Here is an 18,703-nt window from a genome sequence, read left to right as displayed (position 1 = left end):
GGATTTCATGCTGTTTACAGACAAAGGTAGTGTGGATCCTGACATTTGTTCCATGTGTCGACACTGGGCAGTTCTCAATGTGGGAAGGCTGCATGGCTGCTGGATGAGCAGAGAAGGACCACTGGATGGCAGCAGAAAAAAAATTCTCTTCACACAGAATGCATTGCAGGTGGAAGCTTCACCTCCCATAGCTGAGGCTGTCTTGACTTGCATCATGTTCTGGTCAATCGTATTTCCTTTCTAATCTCCCTCTTTTTAATATTTTAAAATTTTTTCTTTTTCTTACAGTTTTAGAATGACTTCTGAATTCACAGAATGGGGAACTCAAAATAAATTCCTTTCTATTTTTCCAAGGATCATGACTACAGCACCAACTGTTCTAAAACTTATCTCGATTTTTGTGTCTCACTACTGTACTGATCTGACCTGTCCCTTTAAGAGACAAGCCCCACCCACTTCTCCCCACCCCCTCATCTGCTGAGGCAAACAAATTTTTCTTCTACTTCCAGCCTGAGTTCCTGTTTTTCTGTCTCTCCCACTGAAAGGCAGTTTCTGCTTTGTTCCCTTCATCTCACTTCTCCCTTTTCCCCTCCCCCCCTCTTTCTGGTTCTCTTCTCTCTCCCCCTCTCTTTCTCTCTGCCTCTCTCTGTTCTTGCTCCTTCTCCCCTTCTCCCCTTCCCTTTCCCTTCCATAACCAAATAAATAAATATCCAACCTCACTCTGCATGGCATGCCTATCTATTTTGGTCTCTTACCCCACCATATGGCTCTCTGCTCCTCTTGGCCCACTGCCAGCTGCAGCCACTTGGGGAATGGCACCGGTTTAGTTTTACCATAACATTGGTGTTTGTGACTTGGTCAGGCTCTCCATCCTCCCTCTGGCCTGCATGTGGGCCGGCTGAGGATGCATGGAATCCTGGGCTTGGGAACCAGGTTTCTTTACAACAGCTCTGCATTCTGTCTTCCTAAATGCCTTCCTCTACGTATACCAGCAGCTCTGGTGATGAGTTTTCCGTTTCCAGTCTCCAACTTCAGCCTTCAAGGCTATGGTAGAGTCCTTCTCTGACATTCTTCTCTGGTCGCTTTCCATAGCTAAATATGTGACCATACAACACATGACTGGTCCTCCTGCAGTGGCACTGCACACATTGTGCAGTGCATTCAATTTGGGGACCAGGATCTCCTGGGTTTTCTTTCTTTTTTCTTTCTTTCTTTCTTTCTTTCTTTCTTTCTTTCTTTCTTTCTTTCTTTCTTTCTTTCTTTCTTTCTTTCTTTCTTTCTTTCCCTCCCTCCCTCCCTTGCTCCTTCCTTCCTTCCTTCCTTCCTTCCTTTTTTTCTTTCTCTCCTTTCTTTCTATTTTCTTTTCTTTCCTTTGGACCACTTGTAAGTGGTGCCCACTGTGATTGACTACTCAGAGCAGTGTCTAGTCTCTGGCTTCTGAGTTGCCTGGACCAGAGCCAGTCAGGCTTTAACACCCAGCCTGTACAGAAGGGAAATCCTCCTACAGGCTTTGCGGTGTCTCTCCTGTTTCACACCGTGCCTATAGAGAGAGGATGCTCTTTTATAGGCCCTGTGGTGTTTTCACATTTTCAGCTATGGTATAAACCCTCAAACTCTCAGTCATCCACCAAGAAATGCTCCGTGGGAGTCCCACCAGCTCAGCTTTTCCTCACACTGTCCCAGCCACTTCTACCGCAGCAGACAAGATTGGTTGGATCCACGAGGCAGCTGTTTTCAATTCTAGCCTTGGTTTCCTGCCTGGCTTGCGGCATCAGCAACAGGGTCGATCATGCCTCTAGGTCTCTCTTAAAACCTCCATAGCTCAAAAATCATGGCTTTTCCATTCATCTAGCATTTTGACTGAGGTCAGATGACCTTACCACCATCTTAATTGAGGTCAGGTGACTTCACTGCCATTTTAACGTCAGGTGACCAAGTTCTGCCATCTTTACTGAGGTGTTCCTTTCCTTGTTCCCTGGTGTTTACTGTTTTACATGTGTGCTTTGTGCAGTGCCATACCTTTGATAGGGCCCACCATGAGCATCTACTTTGCCCAATTCCTGTTCACTGTGTGTGTGTGTGTGTGTGTGCATACATGTAACTTAAATGAACCTATGCTTACTTTAAGTATTGTAATTGTCTACCTATTATATTATATATAATATAATATTATATATCTATTTTATTACATCTCATTCTAGACTAACAAAACAGCAAGTTTGTTTTAAATTGGTATGTACTTTTACGTCTCTTACAAAAATACTACATATGTAATCCAACCCTGATTTATAATACATTAAGCTGAGTTTGTGAGTTCTTTCCGGACTTTGTCTGGACTGTTTGAGATTTTGCTCTAGAGCTGAAGTTTGATGGACATGTCATCACAGCAGATGAGTACCTGGAGAAAGCCCTGAAGCTGATTCCAGGTATCACTGCATCAGGGAAGTTTCAACAGGGACGTAGGATTCACTAAACACTGCTCAGCACTTGACGTATCTACTTTAGACTGCACTGAAACCCTTGTTAATGGTCATGACAACTGATAAGTAGCCATAATTTTGGCAATCATTATTACCTGAATATATTCAGAAACTAAGATTTAAATGTATTTTACCCTAGGACATGTCATATCAATTAATTTTAGAATTAATGAAAACCAAAACAAAATAGGTAAAGTTTACAATCAAGGTGACTACCTCCTGAGCCTTATTTATTTGTTAATATAAATGATTTTCATAATCTATTCTGAGAAAAGTGATTCATTAAATAAATAATGAAAAAAACTAAAATCACAAGGAAATATACTGATAAAATTTTAAAAACCTTTCCTACTTGAATGTTTTACTAACTGAAATAGTTATACCTTGCAGTGGATTTCTGTGTATATTTTTTAGTAGATGGGGGTAGAGGAAGAAGATATATGTCTCTACTAATGTGCAATACTTCATTATTCACTGACATTTCACCTTCTTACCTCATGCAATATGGTGGCATGTTAACATTACAAATTCATTACATAAATTATGTTTAGTGGGAAAGATAAGTACAAAGGAACAATATTGATACTCATTTATCTATTATTTAGACAAATATTGATTTTAAATAGTTAATTTATATCCGTGAGATTCTCTGCAAAATAATGTCAAGTCCAGTGTAATGACAAAGTAGTGAGGTCTCCAAATGTACTGGTTACATTAAAGCTGTTTGCACAGTCATTCAGATGGATTGGAGCTACAGTCATTCAGATGGATTGGAGCTGCAGCCCTGAAAACATTCTTGGAACATTTTGAATCATCCTATCTTCCAGCTGTCCCATAGAGCTACTATGACCAAGGCAAGTCTTATAAAGGAAAGTATTTACTGGGGACTTGTTTATAGTTTTGTGTTGAGACCCAAAAATTTGAGCCTATTTCACCTTATCAGAAGGTTTTGGACATTAAGATGACCCATAGAAGTAGATCTGCTCTACCTTAACCTAAGGTCAAAGAATTCAAGCATACTTCTTCTCTTTATTTTGAAATAGGAGGTTTGACGTAGGGAGTGGCTGCCTACAGGACACTTGGTCTATGGTGTGTTTATTTACCCAAACATCCAATACTACCTTAGGAAATAAAAGCTTGATGTCTAACATATTGAATCCAGTAACAGTACTTGTTGTCCTTTGTATCCTGTTAAAGTAGTCATTTGCCTTCTTCCCCCGTTTTGTATCAGGGCATAAAAGTGTATGAAAAATAAATGCGGAGAAACTCAGCACTCAAAATTTATCATTCAGTATTTGCTGAGATGCCTTTCTATTACTATCCCGTGTCTCTGTGTTTCTTTCTTATCTCTGTTCTTTTTGCCTAACGTTGCTGATTCTCATGCACCTACCCAGTTTGGAGGAGTAGTACATAGTCGTCATGGTGGGAAGCAGACAGGCGTGGAGCTGAGAACTTCACATTCTATGCACAGTGAATAGGTAGAGAAAGAGACTGGGACTGGTGTGATGGAGGAGGGTTATCTGTCTATTGTGTTATTTTCATTGGTCAATAAAGAGACTGCCTTGGCCCCTTGATAGAACAGAAAATTAGGTAGGTGGAGAAAACAGAACAGAATGCTGGGAAGAGGGCTATGCAGAAGCCATGGAGCCAGCCACCAGGTCAGACATGCTGAATCTTTTCCGGTAAGCCACCACCTCGTGGTGCTACACAGATTATTAGAAATGGGTTAATATCAAGATATGAGAGTTAGTCAGTAACTAACTCTCTAGAGATAATGGGCCAGGCAGTGCTTAAATGAATACAATTTGTGTGTTGTTATTTCTGGGACTAAGCTAGCCGTGCGGGAGCCAGGTGAGGTGAAAAGCAGGCCTGTCCGCAGCTCCCTCACTACACTGGTGTAGACTTTTGTAATCTCAAAGACCACCTACAGTGACACACTTTATCCAACAAGGCCATACCTCCTAATCCTTCCCAAACATTTCTACCAACTGGAGGCCAATCGTTTACATATGTGAGCCTATAGCACCCATTCTCATTTAAACTGCCACATTAACATAGAGTACAATGGTGATTACTGTGACTGAGAATACAGAGAATAGAGAGACATTCATCAAGAGATATGAACATATAGCTCTAAGACATATTAGTTTAGAAAGACACATAGAATAATCTGATATATATCTAAAAGCTAGAAAAGTTGATATCAAGTGTTATTACTACACAAAGGTAAATATCTGAAGCAACTGACATATAAATTTTTTGGACTATAATAATTACTTAATATATAATTGATGTGGGATTCCCCTCTGTAAGCTGTGAATACCCTCATTAATAAAGAAACTGGCTTGATCTGAGAGGGTAGATTAGAGCTAGGTGGGGAAAACTAAACTGAATGCTGGGAGAAAGAAGGAAGGCAGAGTTAGAGAGAAGCCATGGAGCTTCTGCCATAGACAGATATGCTAAAACCTTGTCGGTAGGCCATGAGCCTCGTGGTAAAATACAAAATAAGGGAAATTGGTTAATTAAGATTTAAAAGCTAGCCAATAAGAAGTTAGAGCTAACAGGCCAAGAAGTGTTTTAATTAATCTAGTGTCTGTGTGGTTATTTCTTTTTTGTGTAGCAAGGATGAACAAGCAGCCTCCTTACTACAAATTCTTCTGGAGTCTTTGAGGGATTTGAAGAATAAATAGCTATAGCTTTCTTAGTTATAATAAGAGATAAAATAATTATACATCTTGTAACTATAATTCTTGCTTGATACCTGTCTTGTTATAAGTAATTTTATTATGTTAAACTTAAAAGCTTCCTCTGTATTTAAACAGAATTGGGGAGGTGATGTGGGATTCCCCTATGTATACTGTGAATACCATTGGTTAATAAAGAAACTGGCTTAAACTGATATTTTAGACTAGAGCTGGGCAGGAAAATCCAAACTGAATGCTGAAAGAAAGAGGGAAGACAGAGTTAGAGAGAAGCCATGGAGCTGCTGACAGAGACAGAAACACTGAAACATTTCTGGTATGCTACCAGGCTAGTAGTAAAGTATAAAATAATGGACATGAGTAAACTAAGATGTAAAAGATAGACAATAGAAAGTTAGAGCTAATAGGCCAAGCAGTGATTTAATTAATGCAGTTTCAGTGTGGTTATTTCAGTTCTTGACAGCCGGTACCAACAAACAGCCTCCTTAAGACATATAATGCATTAAAATATCCTGTGTCTTTAAGAGCTTCAATTTACATTTGTTAATACTACCACAATAAAGCTGTATAAAGAAAACTAAGAGAGTTCCATCCAGTTGGGTGAGTGTGTGCCATCCCCAGGGCAGACTGTCCCAGAAGGGAGCACAGGCCTCCACCCCTGCCCAAACTCCTGCTGTAGTGGCTTCTTTGTTACACATGATCCTGCCTCCCCCAAGCCTGCCTTATTGTCTGCAAGGTCCTTGGCCCAGGAACAGTTCCTGCTCATGCACTAAGGCTATCTACCCAGAGAAGTGAGTATCTGCCAGCCAGGCAGGCCAGAAGGTCCCTGCAAGGGAGTGCAGGGCACCTTCAGCTTCTGCTGCAGGGTTTTCTGTGTTCCACTCGACCCTGCCCTCCCACCAAGTTCACCCTTTTTTCTGAGTGGTCCCTGGACTACCAGAAGTCCCTCTTTCTGTGCTGAGAAGTTCCATCCAGGTGGGAACAGTTCCTACTCCTGCACTGAGGAGATCCCTCCAGAGAGTCAGTCACAGCAAAGATTGGACCAAGACACCAAGACTCTCCTGGCTGCATTTGAAGGAAGATATGGGCAGGCGCCAATGCAAGAATTCCTCCTACAACCTGAAAGGCAACATGACATCACCAGATTCCAGGGATCTCGCAACAAGAATTGAACACCCTACTCCAGAGGAAATACAAGAAATCGACTTTAAATGTAGCATTATGAAAGTGATAGAGTCCCTTAAATAAGATGTGAAAAACTCCCTTAAAGAAATGGATGAGAAGAATAACAAAAAGTTTGAAGAAATGAGTAAATCCCTCAAAGATACCCTAGAAAACCATGAAAAAGCAATCAAACAGGTAATGGAAACAGTTCAAGACTTGAAAAATGAAATGGAGTCAATGAAGAAATCACAAGCCGAGGGTCGTCTGGCTATGGAAAATCTGGGTAAACAAACCTTAACTACAGAGACAACTACTACCAACATAATACAAGAGATAGAAGAGAGAATCTCAGACACTGAAGATACTATAGAGGAAATAAACTCATTGATTACAGAACAAAACAAATCCAACAAATTCTTAACACAAAACATCCAGGAAATCTGGGACACCGTGAAAAGACCAAACCTAAGAATAATAGGGGTAGAAGGAGAAGAATTACAGCTCAAAGGCCTAGAAAATATAGTCAACAAAATTATAGGAGAAAACTTTCCCAACCTAAAGAAGGATATTCCTAGGAAGGTACAAGAAGCATACAGAACACCAAATAAACTGGATCAAAAAAAAAAATCTCCTCGCCATATAATCAAAACACAAAATATACAGAATAAAAAAAGAATATTAAGAGCTACAAGGAAAAGATCAAGCAACATATAAAGGGAAACCTATCAGAATTACACCTGACTTCTCAGTGGAAACCATGAAAGCCAGAAGGTCTTGGATAGATGTTCTGCAGTCACTAAGAGACCATGGATGCAAGCCCAGACTACAATACCCAGCAAAGCTTTCATTCACCATCGATGGAGAAAACAAGATATTCCAGGACAAAAACAGATTTAAACAATATGTAGCCACAAACCCAGCCTTTTAGAAAATACTAGAAGGAAAATCACAAACCAAGGAAGCCAACAACACCCATAATAACACAAGCATCTGACAACCCTCCACCAGCACAACTCAAAGAAGCGAAATACACAAACACAACCACCAGAAAAAATAACCGGAGTTAACAACCACTGGTCATTAATATCACTTAATATCAATGGACTCAATTCATCTCTAAAAAGGCACAGGTTAAGAGAATGGATATAAAATTGGGATCCAACATTCTGCTGTTTACAAGAAACACACCTCAAACTCAAAGACAGACACTACCTAAGAATAAAGGGTTGGGAAAAGGTTTTCCAATCAAATGGACCAAAAAAACCAAGCAGGTGTGGCTATACTAATATCTAACAAAATTGATTTCAAACTAAAATTAATCCGAAGAGATGGAGATGGACACTTTATACTCATAACAGGAACATTTATCAAGAGGGAATCTTCATCCCAAATATCTACACCCCTAATATAAAATCGCCCACATATGTAAAAAAAACATTACTAGAACTCAAAGCATACATCAAACCCCACACTCTAATAGTGGGTGATTTCAACACTCCTCTCTCACCAATGGACAGGTCAACCAGACAGAAACTTAACAGAGAAATAAGAGAAATAACAGATGTAATGAACCAAATGGACTTAACAGACATCTATAGAACATTCCACCCAAACAGAAAAGAATATACCTTCTTCTCAGCATCTCATGGAACCTTCTCAAAAATTGATCACATAATTGGTAACAAAGCAAACATTCAGAGATACAAAGAAATTGTAGTAACCATCTGTATACTATCGGATCACCATGGAATAAAGTTAGAATTCAACAGCAATTCTAATCCCAGAAAGCCTACAAACTCACGGAAACTGAACAGTCAACTACTGTACCACCCTTGGGTCAAGGAAGAAATAAAGAAAGAAATTAAAGTCTTCTTTGAATTCAATGACAATAAAGACACATCATACCCAAACCTATGTGACACTATGAAAGCAGTGCTAAGAGGAAAGTTCATAGCACTAAGTGCCCACATAAAGAAAACAAAGAAAGCACATATCAGAGACTTAACAGCACACCTGAATGCTCTAGAAAAAAAAAGAAGCAGATCACCCAGGAGGAGTAGAAGACTGGAAATAATCAAGCTGAGGGCTGAAATCAACAAAATAGAAACATAGAAAACAATCCAAAGAATCAATAAAACAAAAAGCTGGTTCCTGGAGAAAATCAACAAGATTGACAAACCCCTATCCAAACTAATCACACGCCAGAGAGAGAACATGTAAATTACAAGATCAGAAAAGAAAAGGGGGACATAACAACAGACACAGAGGAAATTCAGAGAATCATTAGATCTTACTACAAAAGCCTATATGCCAGAAAATTGGAAAATATGAAAGAAATGGACACTTTTTTAGATAAGTACCATATACCAAAATTAAATCAAGACCATGTGAACAATTTAAATAAACCTGTAAGTCGTGAGTAATTAGAAGCTGTCATCAGTACCCTCCCTACCAAAAAATGCCCTGGACCAGATGGTTTCAATGCAGAATTCCACCAGAACTTCCAAGAAGAGCTAATACCTATACTTCTTAAGGTGTTTCACAAAATAGAAACAGAAGTGGCATTGCCAAACTCCTTTTGTGAAGCTACAGTTACCCTGATACCAAAACCACACAAAGACTTAACCAAGAAAGAGAATTACAGACCAATCTCACTCATGAACATTGATGCAAAAATTCTCAATTAAATACCGGCAAACCATATCCAAGAACACATCCAAGAAATTATTCATTATGATCAAGTAGGCTTCATCCCAGAGAGGCAGGGCTGGTTCATCATATGAAAATCTATCAATGTAATCCACCATATAAATAAACTGAAGGCAAAAAACCATACGATCAATTCATTAGATGCTGAAAAAGCATTTGACGAAATTCAACACCCCTTTATGATAAAGGTCTTGGCGAGATTAGGGATACAAGGTTCATTTCTAAATATAATGAAAGCAATATACAGCAAGCCGACAGCTAATCTTAAATTAAATGAAGAGAAACACAAAGCCATTCCACTAAATTCAGGAACAAGACAAGGCTGTCCACTCTCTCCATACCTCTTCAAAGTCTAGCAATAACAATAAGACAGCATAAGGAGATCAAGGGGATTCGAATTGGAAAGGAAGAAGTCAAACTTTCGTTATTTGCAGATGATATGATAATGTACATAAACGACCCTAAAAACTCTACCAAAGATCTCCTACAGCTGATAAACACCTTTAGTAATGTGGCAGGATACAAGATCAACTCCAAAAAATCAGTTGCCCTCCTATACACAAAAAGGATAAAGCAGCAGAGAGGGAAAGCAAAGAAACATCACCTTTCACGATAGCCACAAATAGCATAAAGTATTTTGGGGTAACTCTAACCAAGGAAGTGAAAGATCTATTTGACAAGAACTTTAAGTCCTTGATGAAAGAAATTGAAGAGGATACCAGGAAGTGAAAGGATCTCCCATGCTCTTGGATTGGGAGGATCACCATAGTAAAAATGGAAATTCTACCAATAACAATCTATAGATTCAATGCAATGCACATAAAAATCTCAACAAAATTCTTCACAGACCTTGAGAGAACAATAATCAACTTTATATGGAAAAACAAAAAACCCAGGAAAGCCAAAAAAATCCTATACAATAAAAGTACTTCCAGAGGCATTACCATCCCTGACTTCAAACTCTATTACAGAATTACAGTAATGAAAACAGCTTGGTATTCACACAAAAACAGAGATGTTGACCAACGGAATCAAATCAAAGACCCAGATACTAATCCACAAACCTATGAACACCTGATTTTCAAAAAAGGAGCTGAAATTATACAACGGAATAAAGAAAGCTTCTTTAACAAATGGTGCTGGAATAACTGGATGCCAACCTGTAGAAGAATGAAAATAGATCCATATCTATCACCATGCACCAAACTCAAGTCCAAATGGGTTAAAGACCTCAATATTAATCTGCCCACACTGAACCTGATAGAAGAGAAAGTGGGAAGTAGTCTATAACTCATGGACACAGGAGGTCACTTCCTATGTAGAACCCCAGTAGCATAGACAATAAGAGCAACAGTGAATAAAGGGGACCTCCTAAAACTGAGAAGCTTCTGTAAAGCAAAGGACACTGTCATTTAGACAAAAAGGCAACCTACTGAATGGGAGAAGATCTTCACCAATCGCACATCAGACAAAGGTTTGATCTCCAAAATATATAAAGAACTCCAGAAACTAGACATTAAAACTATAATTAACCCAATTTAAAAATGGGGTACTGAACTGAACAGAGAATTCTCAACAGAAGAAGTTCAAATGGCCAAAAGACATTTAAGGTCATGCTCAACCTCCTTAGCAATCAGGACAATGCATATCAAAACAACTTTGAGATACCATCTTACTCCTGTCAGAATAGCTAAAATCAAAAACACCAATGATAGCCTATGCTGGAGAGGATGTGGACTAAGGGGAACACTCATCCATTGTTGGTGGGAATGCAAACTTGTGCAACCACTTTGGAAATCAGTGTGGCGGTTTCTCAGGAAACTGGGAGTCAACCTACCTCAGGATCCAGCAATTCCACTCTTGGTTATATACCCTAGAGATGCCAATCATACTACAAAAGAATTTGTTCAACTATGTTCATAGCAGCACTATTTGTAATAGCCAGAACCTGAAAACAACCTAGGTGTCCCTCATTAGAGGAATGGATAAAGAAAGTGTGGCACATATACACTTTAGAATTTTACTCTGTAGTAAAAGACAATGACATCTTGAATTTTGCATGCAAATGGATGGAAATAGAGAACACTTTATTGAATGAGATAGCCCAGACCCTAAAAGAGGAATATGGTATTTACTCACTCATAAGTGGATTCTAGCCATAAACAAAGGACACTGAGCCTATAATTCATGATCCTAGAGAAGCTAAATAAGAAGGTGAACCCAAAGAAAAACATATAGTTACCCTCCTGGATATTGAAAGTAGGCAAGATTGCCAGGCAAAAGTTGGAAGCACGGAGGTGAGGTGGGGTAAAGGTAAGGGGAGATAGGGAGAGAGAAAGGAGAAGCAGAAGATTGGGGAGAGCTTGCGGGAATGGGATGGTTGAGATGGAGGAAGGGTGGATATGGGAACAGGGAAGTAGATATCTTAATTAAGGGAGCCATTTTAGGGTTGGCAAGAGACTTGACTCTAGAGGGGTTCCAAAGTGTCCAAGGAGATGTCCCCTGCTTGTTACTTGGACAGCAGAGGAGAGGGTGCCTGAACCCGCCTTATCCCATAGCCACACTGATGAATGTCTTGCATATCACTACAGATCCTTCATCTGGCGATGAAAGGAGATAGAGACAGAGACCCACATTGGAGCACTGGACTGAGCTCCCAAGGTCCAAATGAAGAGCAGAAGGAGAGAGAACATGAACAAGGAAATCAGGACCACGAGGGGTGCATCCACCGACTGAGATGGTGGTACTGATCTAATGGGAGCTCACCAAGGCCAGCAGGACTGGGACTGATGGAGCATATGATCAAACAGGACTCTCTGAATGTGGCTGACAATGAGGGCAGACTGAGAAGCCAAGGACAATGTCACTGGGTTTTGATTCTATTGCATGGACTGGCTTAGTGGGAGCCTAGTCTGTTTGGATGCTAACCTTCCTAGACCTGGATGGATGGGGGAGGACCTTGGACTTCTCACAGGGCAGGGAACCCTGACTGTTCTTGGAACTGGAAAGGGAGGGTGAGGGGAAGAGGGGGAGTAGGAGGAAAATGGGAGGAGGGGAGGAGGTCGATAATTTTAATAAATAAATTAATTAAAAAAAGAAAACTATGAAAGTTTTCAGAAATTCCAATCTAAACATTCTAAGATACAAAGTAACAAGTCTGTTTACATTGTCTTAGCTGTAAAGTCTGGGACATCCATGAAGGTAAGAAACAAAATATTTTTAAACATGGTAACCAATTGAAACTGTTGTCTGTGGAACTCCATGGAACTGCTTGTAACTATGGTTGGGACTGTGACCTAGGGCAGATGGTGGGAAGCATTTCTGGAAAGAGTGGCAATAAAGCTAGTAAGGAGGCTGAGGCAGAGGGTTTTTGAAACTGTACAGGGCTTATACTTTTGCTATGGCCATGGAATTAAATGGACCTTGTGGGACAGGACTCAAAAGAAGAAGTTTTATTTATCAATAAATACCTCAGCAGAAGACTTAAACTTTACTGCCTAAGTTATATTTTCTCTTCTTGGGTCCCCAGGCAAAAGAGGTTCTCAAAGCTTCCTACAGTCACAGCATACTGTAGAGAACTCCATCCTGCCGTCAGACAAAGCCATTACTGACGGACAGAAGGCCATAGCAGGTAGGGTAGAGTGTCCAACTGTTAGAGAGGATGGGTGCATATTGCAAAGTCCTCTGACTGGTGCACAGGTAGATCCTTCTGGAACAAGGAGCTTCCTCTTGCTGGACGTTTGACCTCTCCTAGATGTGCAAACACAAAGGGTGTTGGTGTTGTGTTTTATGTCCAGTTAATTGGTGCCTTTCCATCATGTTAGGAACCATGATGCTGCTGTTCTGGCTAATGGGAATACTCACAGGTTTCCCTTTGAGCCCTGGACAGTATAGCTACATTCTGACTGTGATTTCCTTCCTCTCTCCACCATCTGTGGAACAGCTGAGAGGATAAAGAAGGAGGTGGCTGAGAAAAAACAAGAGCTGCTGAGACAGAAGGAGGAGGAGCAAGAGCAAGTGATGGAAGCTCAAGAGAGAAGCTTCCGAGAAAACATTGCTAAACTTCAAGAGAAGATGGAGAAGGAAAGGGAGACTCTTCTGAGAGAATAGGAGAAGATGTTGGAGCACAAGCTGAAGGTGAGTGTGGATGGGGTTTGTCAGTGCCAGACAGATGGTGCTGTGACTTTCCAACAAGGGAAATGTTTGTCCCAAACAAGTAACTTCAATGGTGAATGTTGCATCAAAGTTCATATGGGCCTTACTGAAGCTCTGAGCACATAAAACACCAATATCTGTGTAGGGTTAGACTTTCAACTGTATAAATAATGTCCCCAGTGTTCTGAGTTGCTGTTGGTTGAATTTCTAGGATGGTCTTTTTGTTCTGCAGTTGACCCTTTCCAATCGTCTTTAGGATTCTAGACTTATTCCTCAAAGAAAATGAGGTGGGACCATCTAGTGTGAATATATCAGTTTTAGCCCAGGATAAAGCAGAGGAGGAGGATGGGGTGGGGAGATGGCTCAGTCTTTGAAGTTCTCATTGTACATGCACGAGGAAGAAACTTGGAAGTTCAGAATCCATGGAAAAATATGGAAGACGTGACATTTATCAGTGACTTTCAGGAAGAAGACAGGAGGATTCTTTGAGCTTTCTCGGTAGCCAGCCCAGTAGAATCAACTAACTATAGAATTAAGGAGAGACTTTATCTTAAAAATAGGACAGTAAAGTTGCCTCAGAGAATACACTGCTCCTGCCAAGGATCCAGGTTTAGTTTCCATCAATAACATGGCACTTCATATTGTCCTGAGTTAGAATTTCAGGGGATCTGATATGCTCTTTTCATGTGCCATGGACAGCAGGCAGAGACATCGTATGTACACATGTAAACAAAAGAGTCAAACATGTAAATTAAAAAATGCATTAAAAAATGAGGAAACATTTGAAGAATATACATGACATCAACCTCTGGCCTCCATAGATATGTACAAACACATACATCTGCATGCATTTACATGTGTGCTCACACGTGCATGCACAAAAAGAGATTAATTAATTAAATTGAAAAATATAATAAAATAATACAATGAAACAAAATGACACAATCTCATAAATTGCTCTATTTATTTATGTCTGTTTGATTCTTCATGTAAGCTGATATAAAATAAACTATTTGTGCCATCTTAGAATTAGTAACCAGTGTTCTATACATTGTCAGCATACCCACAATTCATGAAATAATCCAAGAGACACCTTCTTGGAATTGAGAGTAAGTTTCAGTTCACCTGCCTTCTGCAATCTTTCCCTTATGGAATTTTGTGTGTGTGTGTGTGTGTGTGTGTGTGTGTTGGAACAAAACAATTCAGTCTCCATGGAAAGATCCTGTGGAATTTTGCCTAATTATGTGTAAAGCATAGATATTCATCTTTTTAGGTACAAATGTCTTAAAATATCAAAAACCCTTCTTAGGTAGTAGTGAAATAGATAATATACTTTAACTAAAGTTAAATGCAAAGTCCAGCCTGTGTATAACAGGACTCTTAGTCTTACAGATCCAAAAAGAACTGCTTGTTGAAGGATTTAGAAAGAAATCTGAAATGTTAATGAATGAAATACGTCAACTGAGAGAAGAGATTGAGAGAACTAGAAAGAAACCATCACTGTTTGCATATATTCTTGACATAGTTGGCAATGTATTCCCAAGGGAAAGGCTAGGTGTTCTACAGTATCAGAGCTGGTGGGACAGGACGACTAGGGTTCTTTAGAACCCCCGGGATTGCAATACAAATTCCATCCTTATGTGGAACTGCAAAATTTAGAGTTTCTATGTGGGTATTCACCTTGTTTTGTCATGGTCACTACTTGCTATGTTCCTATTCTTCCATTTTGGAATAAAAATGTCTATTCTATGCTACTGTATCTTGAATTACAGTTTTTTTATGTTGTAATATATCAAATTTAAGTGACTACAATAGAATCTCAGGTAAGACTTGCACTATGAGCAGTGTTGAAACTGTTAAAGACGTTTGAGTATGAACTGAACTCATTTTTGCATTCTATGATGTCGTGAGTATGTGGCGATAAAGAGGGGAAGATAATCAATTAAAATGATGTGTGTGCATCAAGTTGTCAAGGCGGGGACTTTGGATGTCCATAATAATTGCCAGCTTGGCAGGTTCTAGAATTGCTTAAGCAACAAACCTCTAGGAATGTCTGTGAGAGACTGTCTCAATTAGATTAGTAGCAATGGAAAGGCTCACCTTAACTGTGGAAAGCATCATACCATGTGCTTGGGTCTTGGACTGAATGAAGAAGGAAAAGCAAACAGAGAAGTAGCAATAATTGCTCTCTGCTTTCAGATTGGCACTCAATAGAGCCAGAATCTCACATGACTTCCCTATCACAATAAACATCCCCTCAGATTATGAACTAAAAGGAACTCTTTCTTGTATCTCTATGATCAGATGTTTTTTCAAACAGGAAAAATGAGTACCACAAGGATGTGGGAAACACTCTGTTGCTGCTTCAAGTCTCCCAAACATACAAGCCTAACACTAGGAATATGAAGCCAAACATAAGGGATTATTGGCTTGAAATTACAGTTTTTTCTGTACCAGGAAGAGATAACCATGAGAGAAATATAAAACAATGTAACATGAGAGCCGGCTTGTTGGGGTATCTGTTCCCGCCCAGTACCCCACAGCTGGCAATTCCCAAGGAAAAATCACACACAGGACTCCATAAGATTTTGAACTGATTGGCCCTTAGCTCTGGTTTCTTGTTAACTCTTATAGCTTATATTAACCCATTATTCTGATCTATGTTAGCCATATGGCTTGGTACCTCTTTCAGCTGTCAGCTCACATGTTGTTGCCTCTTCTGTGGTCTGAGAAGGAATGGCAGAGGGAGCTTCCTGCTTCCCAGAATATTTCTGTTCTCATCGCCCCACCTCTACTTGCTGTCTGGTTGACCCACCTATACTTCCTGCCTGGCCTATTAGCATTTTATTAAAATACATGATTGACAGAATACAGATAATTCTCCCACACCATTTTCCTCTTTTTTTTAAACAAAGGAAAATACCCATAATTCATTTGTTGGGAATGTGGATGTAGTATTCCAGTCTACTTCCTGCTAGTTGGGGGCGCTGATAATCTTATGGGGAAATAAAGAAAATTTAGAGTTATAATCCAGTTCTGACTGGAATATCCTGGGAGTCTTGATCATCTCAGGCAGCAGTCTTGAATCTATTCTGGATGTAGAACTCTGTCATCTGGGCCATCTGTTCTTATCAGAGATTTCTCAGGTGGTCTTCCTTTATCGAACCTGATTTTTCTTAACTCAGTATGAATCCACAGCCTCTCATTTTCTGTGGAAACAAAAGCAAAAACTCTTCTCCAAAGTAACACACCTTTTGACTTCAATTTTAAAGCCAAGGTTCTTTCAAAATACCTATCTTGGGTTAGTTCAGCAGCATTTATAAACAAAAGTCTTTTAGGAGCTGTTGCTCCTTCCTCAGCATTCAAACAATTCAAAGAGAGCATGATAACATACAGTATCAAGATTCTCTGTGTATTTTCCATCTTTATGTGTCTTTAACCTGTATTTCTTTTATTTTTACTTTTTACTGTTGGCTTTTTGAGACAGGTTCTCTGTATATATCTTTGTCCTGGAATAACTCTGTAGACCAGGCTGTCCTTGAACTCACAGAGATCCCTCTGTCTCTGCCTCCCCAGTGCTGGGCTCAAAGGTGTATGCTACCACACCTTGAACTCACAGAGACCTGTCTGTCTCTGTCTCCCAGGCATTAGGATTGAAGGCATGTGCTACCATACCTTGAAGTCACAAAGGTCAATCTACCTCTGTCCCTTGAAGTCACAGAGGTCAATCTACCTCTGCCTCCCAGGCATTGGGATTAAAGGTGTGTATCACCACAACCTACTTCTCTCTTTCTTTTTTATTTTTAATGGCTTTAACCTTTTGCCTGCATCTTTTTTTTAACACACTGTAAACCATTTAGAGGTTTTCTTCAACTTTGAATCTTTCTTTTACTATATATCTCTCTTTTTCTGACTACAGGAGTCTTTAATGTGTAGGACTAAAGCCGTGGCTTTGACAGTTATATCCAGCCCATTCCTTAGCTTTCCAGCCTCATGGCTGAGATACCAGCCAGAGCTGTGTTCACTGCCACAACTCTATGGCATTTCAAGGTCCTTGCCAGCAAGCAAGCTGCAGCATTCTGCTCACAGACCACACTCAGTCGGAGTGCCTGCCTGAAAGAGTCAGAGTTTGCCCTGGCAGGACAGCCCAGAAAGCTGGCATTTTAAAACAGCGCAGCTTTTTTTCTGCTACGACTGAAAACCAAAAAGTATGTGTTCAGCTTTTCATCAACACCGATTAAGTATTTTGTGGCAGGACCTCTTAATGAGCTCCAGGGTTTTGCAGTTAAAGCTGAGTCAGGAAGCCTCTCTTAGATGAGAGCACTTGCTTACCTCCAGCAAGCAGAGCAGACCCAAGAAATTGCTGCTACCAAGAAAACATGCTTTACTCTATTCTTTCCCAAGCTTTCTCAGGCTTTCTGTGGATGCAGTTATCCACATGAGTACCATCTGTAGCATGGAGGGGCATTCTTGTTGGGGTTTCTGTTTCCACCCAGTACCCCACAGCTGGCAATTCCCAAGGAAAAATCACACACAGGACTCCATAAGATTTTAAACTGATTGGTCCTTAGCTCTGGCTTCTTGTTAACTCTTATAGCTTATATTAACCCATTATTCTGATCTATGTTAGCCATATGGCTTGGTACCTCTTTCAGCTGTCAGCTCACATTTTGTTGCCTCTTCTGTGGTCTGGGAAGGAATGGCAGAGGGAGCTTCCTGCTTCCCAGAATATTTCTGTTCTCATCGCCCCACCTCTACTTGCTGTCTGGTTGACCCACCTATACTTCCTGCCTGGCCAATTAGCATTTTATTAAAATACATGATTGATAGAATACAGAGAATTCTCCTGCACCAAAACAAAAAAAGCACGTTCAAGTCAGTCTCAATTCTGTCGGAAGTTCAGTCATCCCTTCTTATCTGTTAAGTGAAGTTTCCAGGCAAAAGGCTTCTCAAACATTTGAAAATTCATGAAGAATTATAGTTTGGGTGATATGTCAGATAATTTTTAATCACTTTTTCAGTAATTTTGAGGGAAGTCCAACTTAGTATTCTTGCATATATTACCTGGGTTATTTCCTCAGACTTTGTCTGTAGTGTGTCTTCCATATGCCACCTTCTCACCTACTAGGGAGAATTTCAGTACAATAGCAGAATTTATTCATTAAAAACCTTTTCTAAGTACTGAAATTTGGAGGGGGAAATCATTAGAAATGCAAAGAATAGTTTCATCTCAGTGGTTTAGCCCATATTCAGAGAGAGGAGGCAGGTGGATTATTGCAAACCAAAATAGGTTGCAAGATTATTAGCAAACACTAGAAAGAAGGAAGCAGGAAAGCTAAGGAGGCAGCACAGCTTAGTCCCATCAGTCTCTGTATCTTCAGACTAAATTTTTCCATGTAGGCAGGCATTGCTTAGGCAAGGAAGGAAGGACTTTTGAGAACCTACCCATAGATGTTAAGAGATCACCATGAAGCAAAGACCAGTAGAGGCAGG

At 39.9% G+C, this 18,703-nt stretch overlaps 1 protein-coding gene across 2 annotated transcripts in view; it reads left to right on the top strand.

Moving 5' to 3' along the window:
- The window catches only part of LOC146891176 (guanylate-binding protein 1-like), a 54,881-nt gene that overhangs the window by 16,187 nt on the left and 19,991 nt on the right, over positions 1 to 18,703 (top strand). The window lies entirely within an intron of this gene.

This window comes from Myodes glareolus, chromosome 17 (assembly GCF_982192425.1).
Source record: "Myodes glareolus chromosome 17, mMyoGla1.1, whole genome shotgun sequence".
NCBI lineage: Eukaryota > Metazoa > Chordata > Mammalia > Rodentia > Cricetidae > Myodes > Myodes glareolus.
Note: the sequence above shows the minus strand (reverse complement) of the source record. Positions and strands in the feature narration are given on the sequence as shown.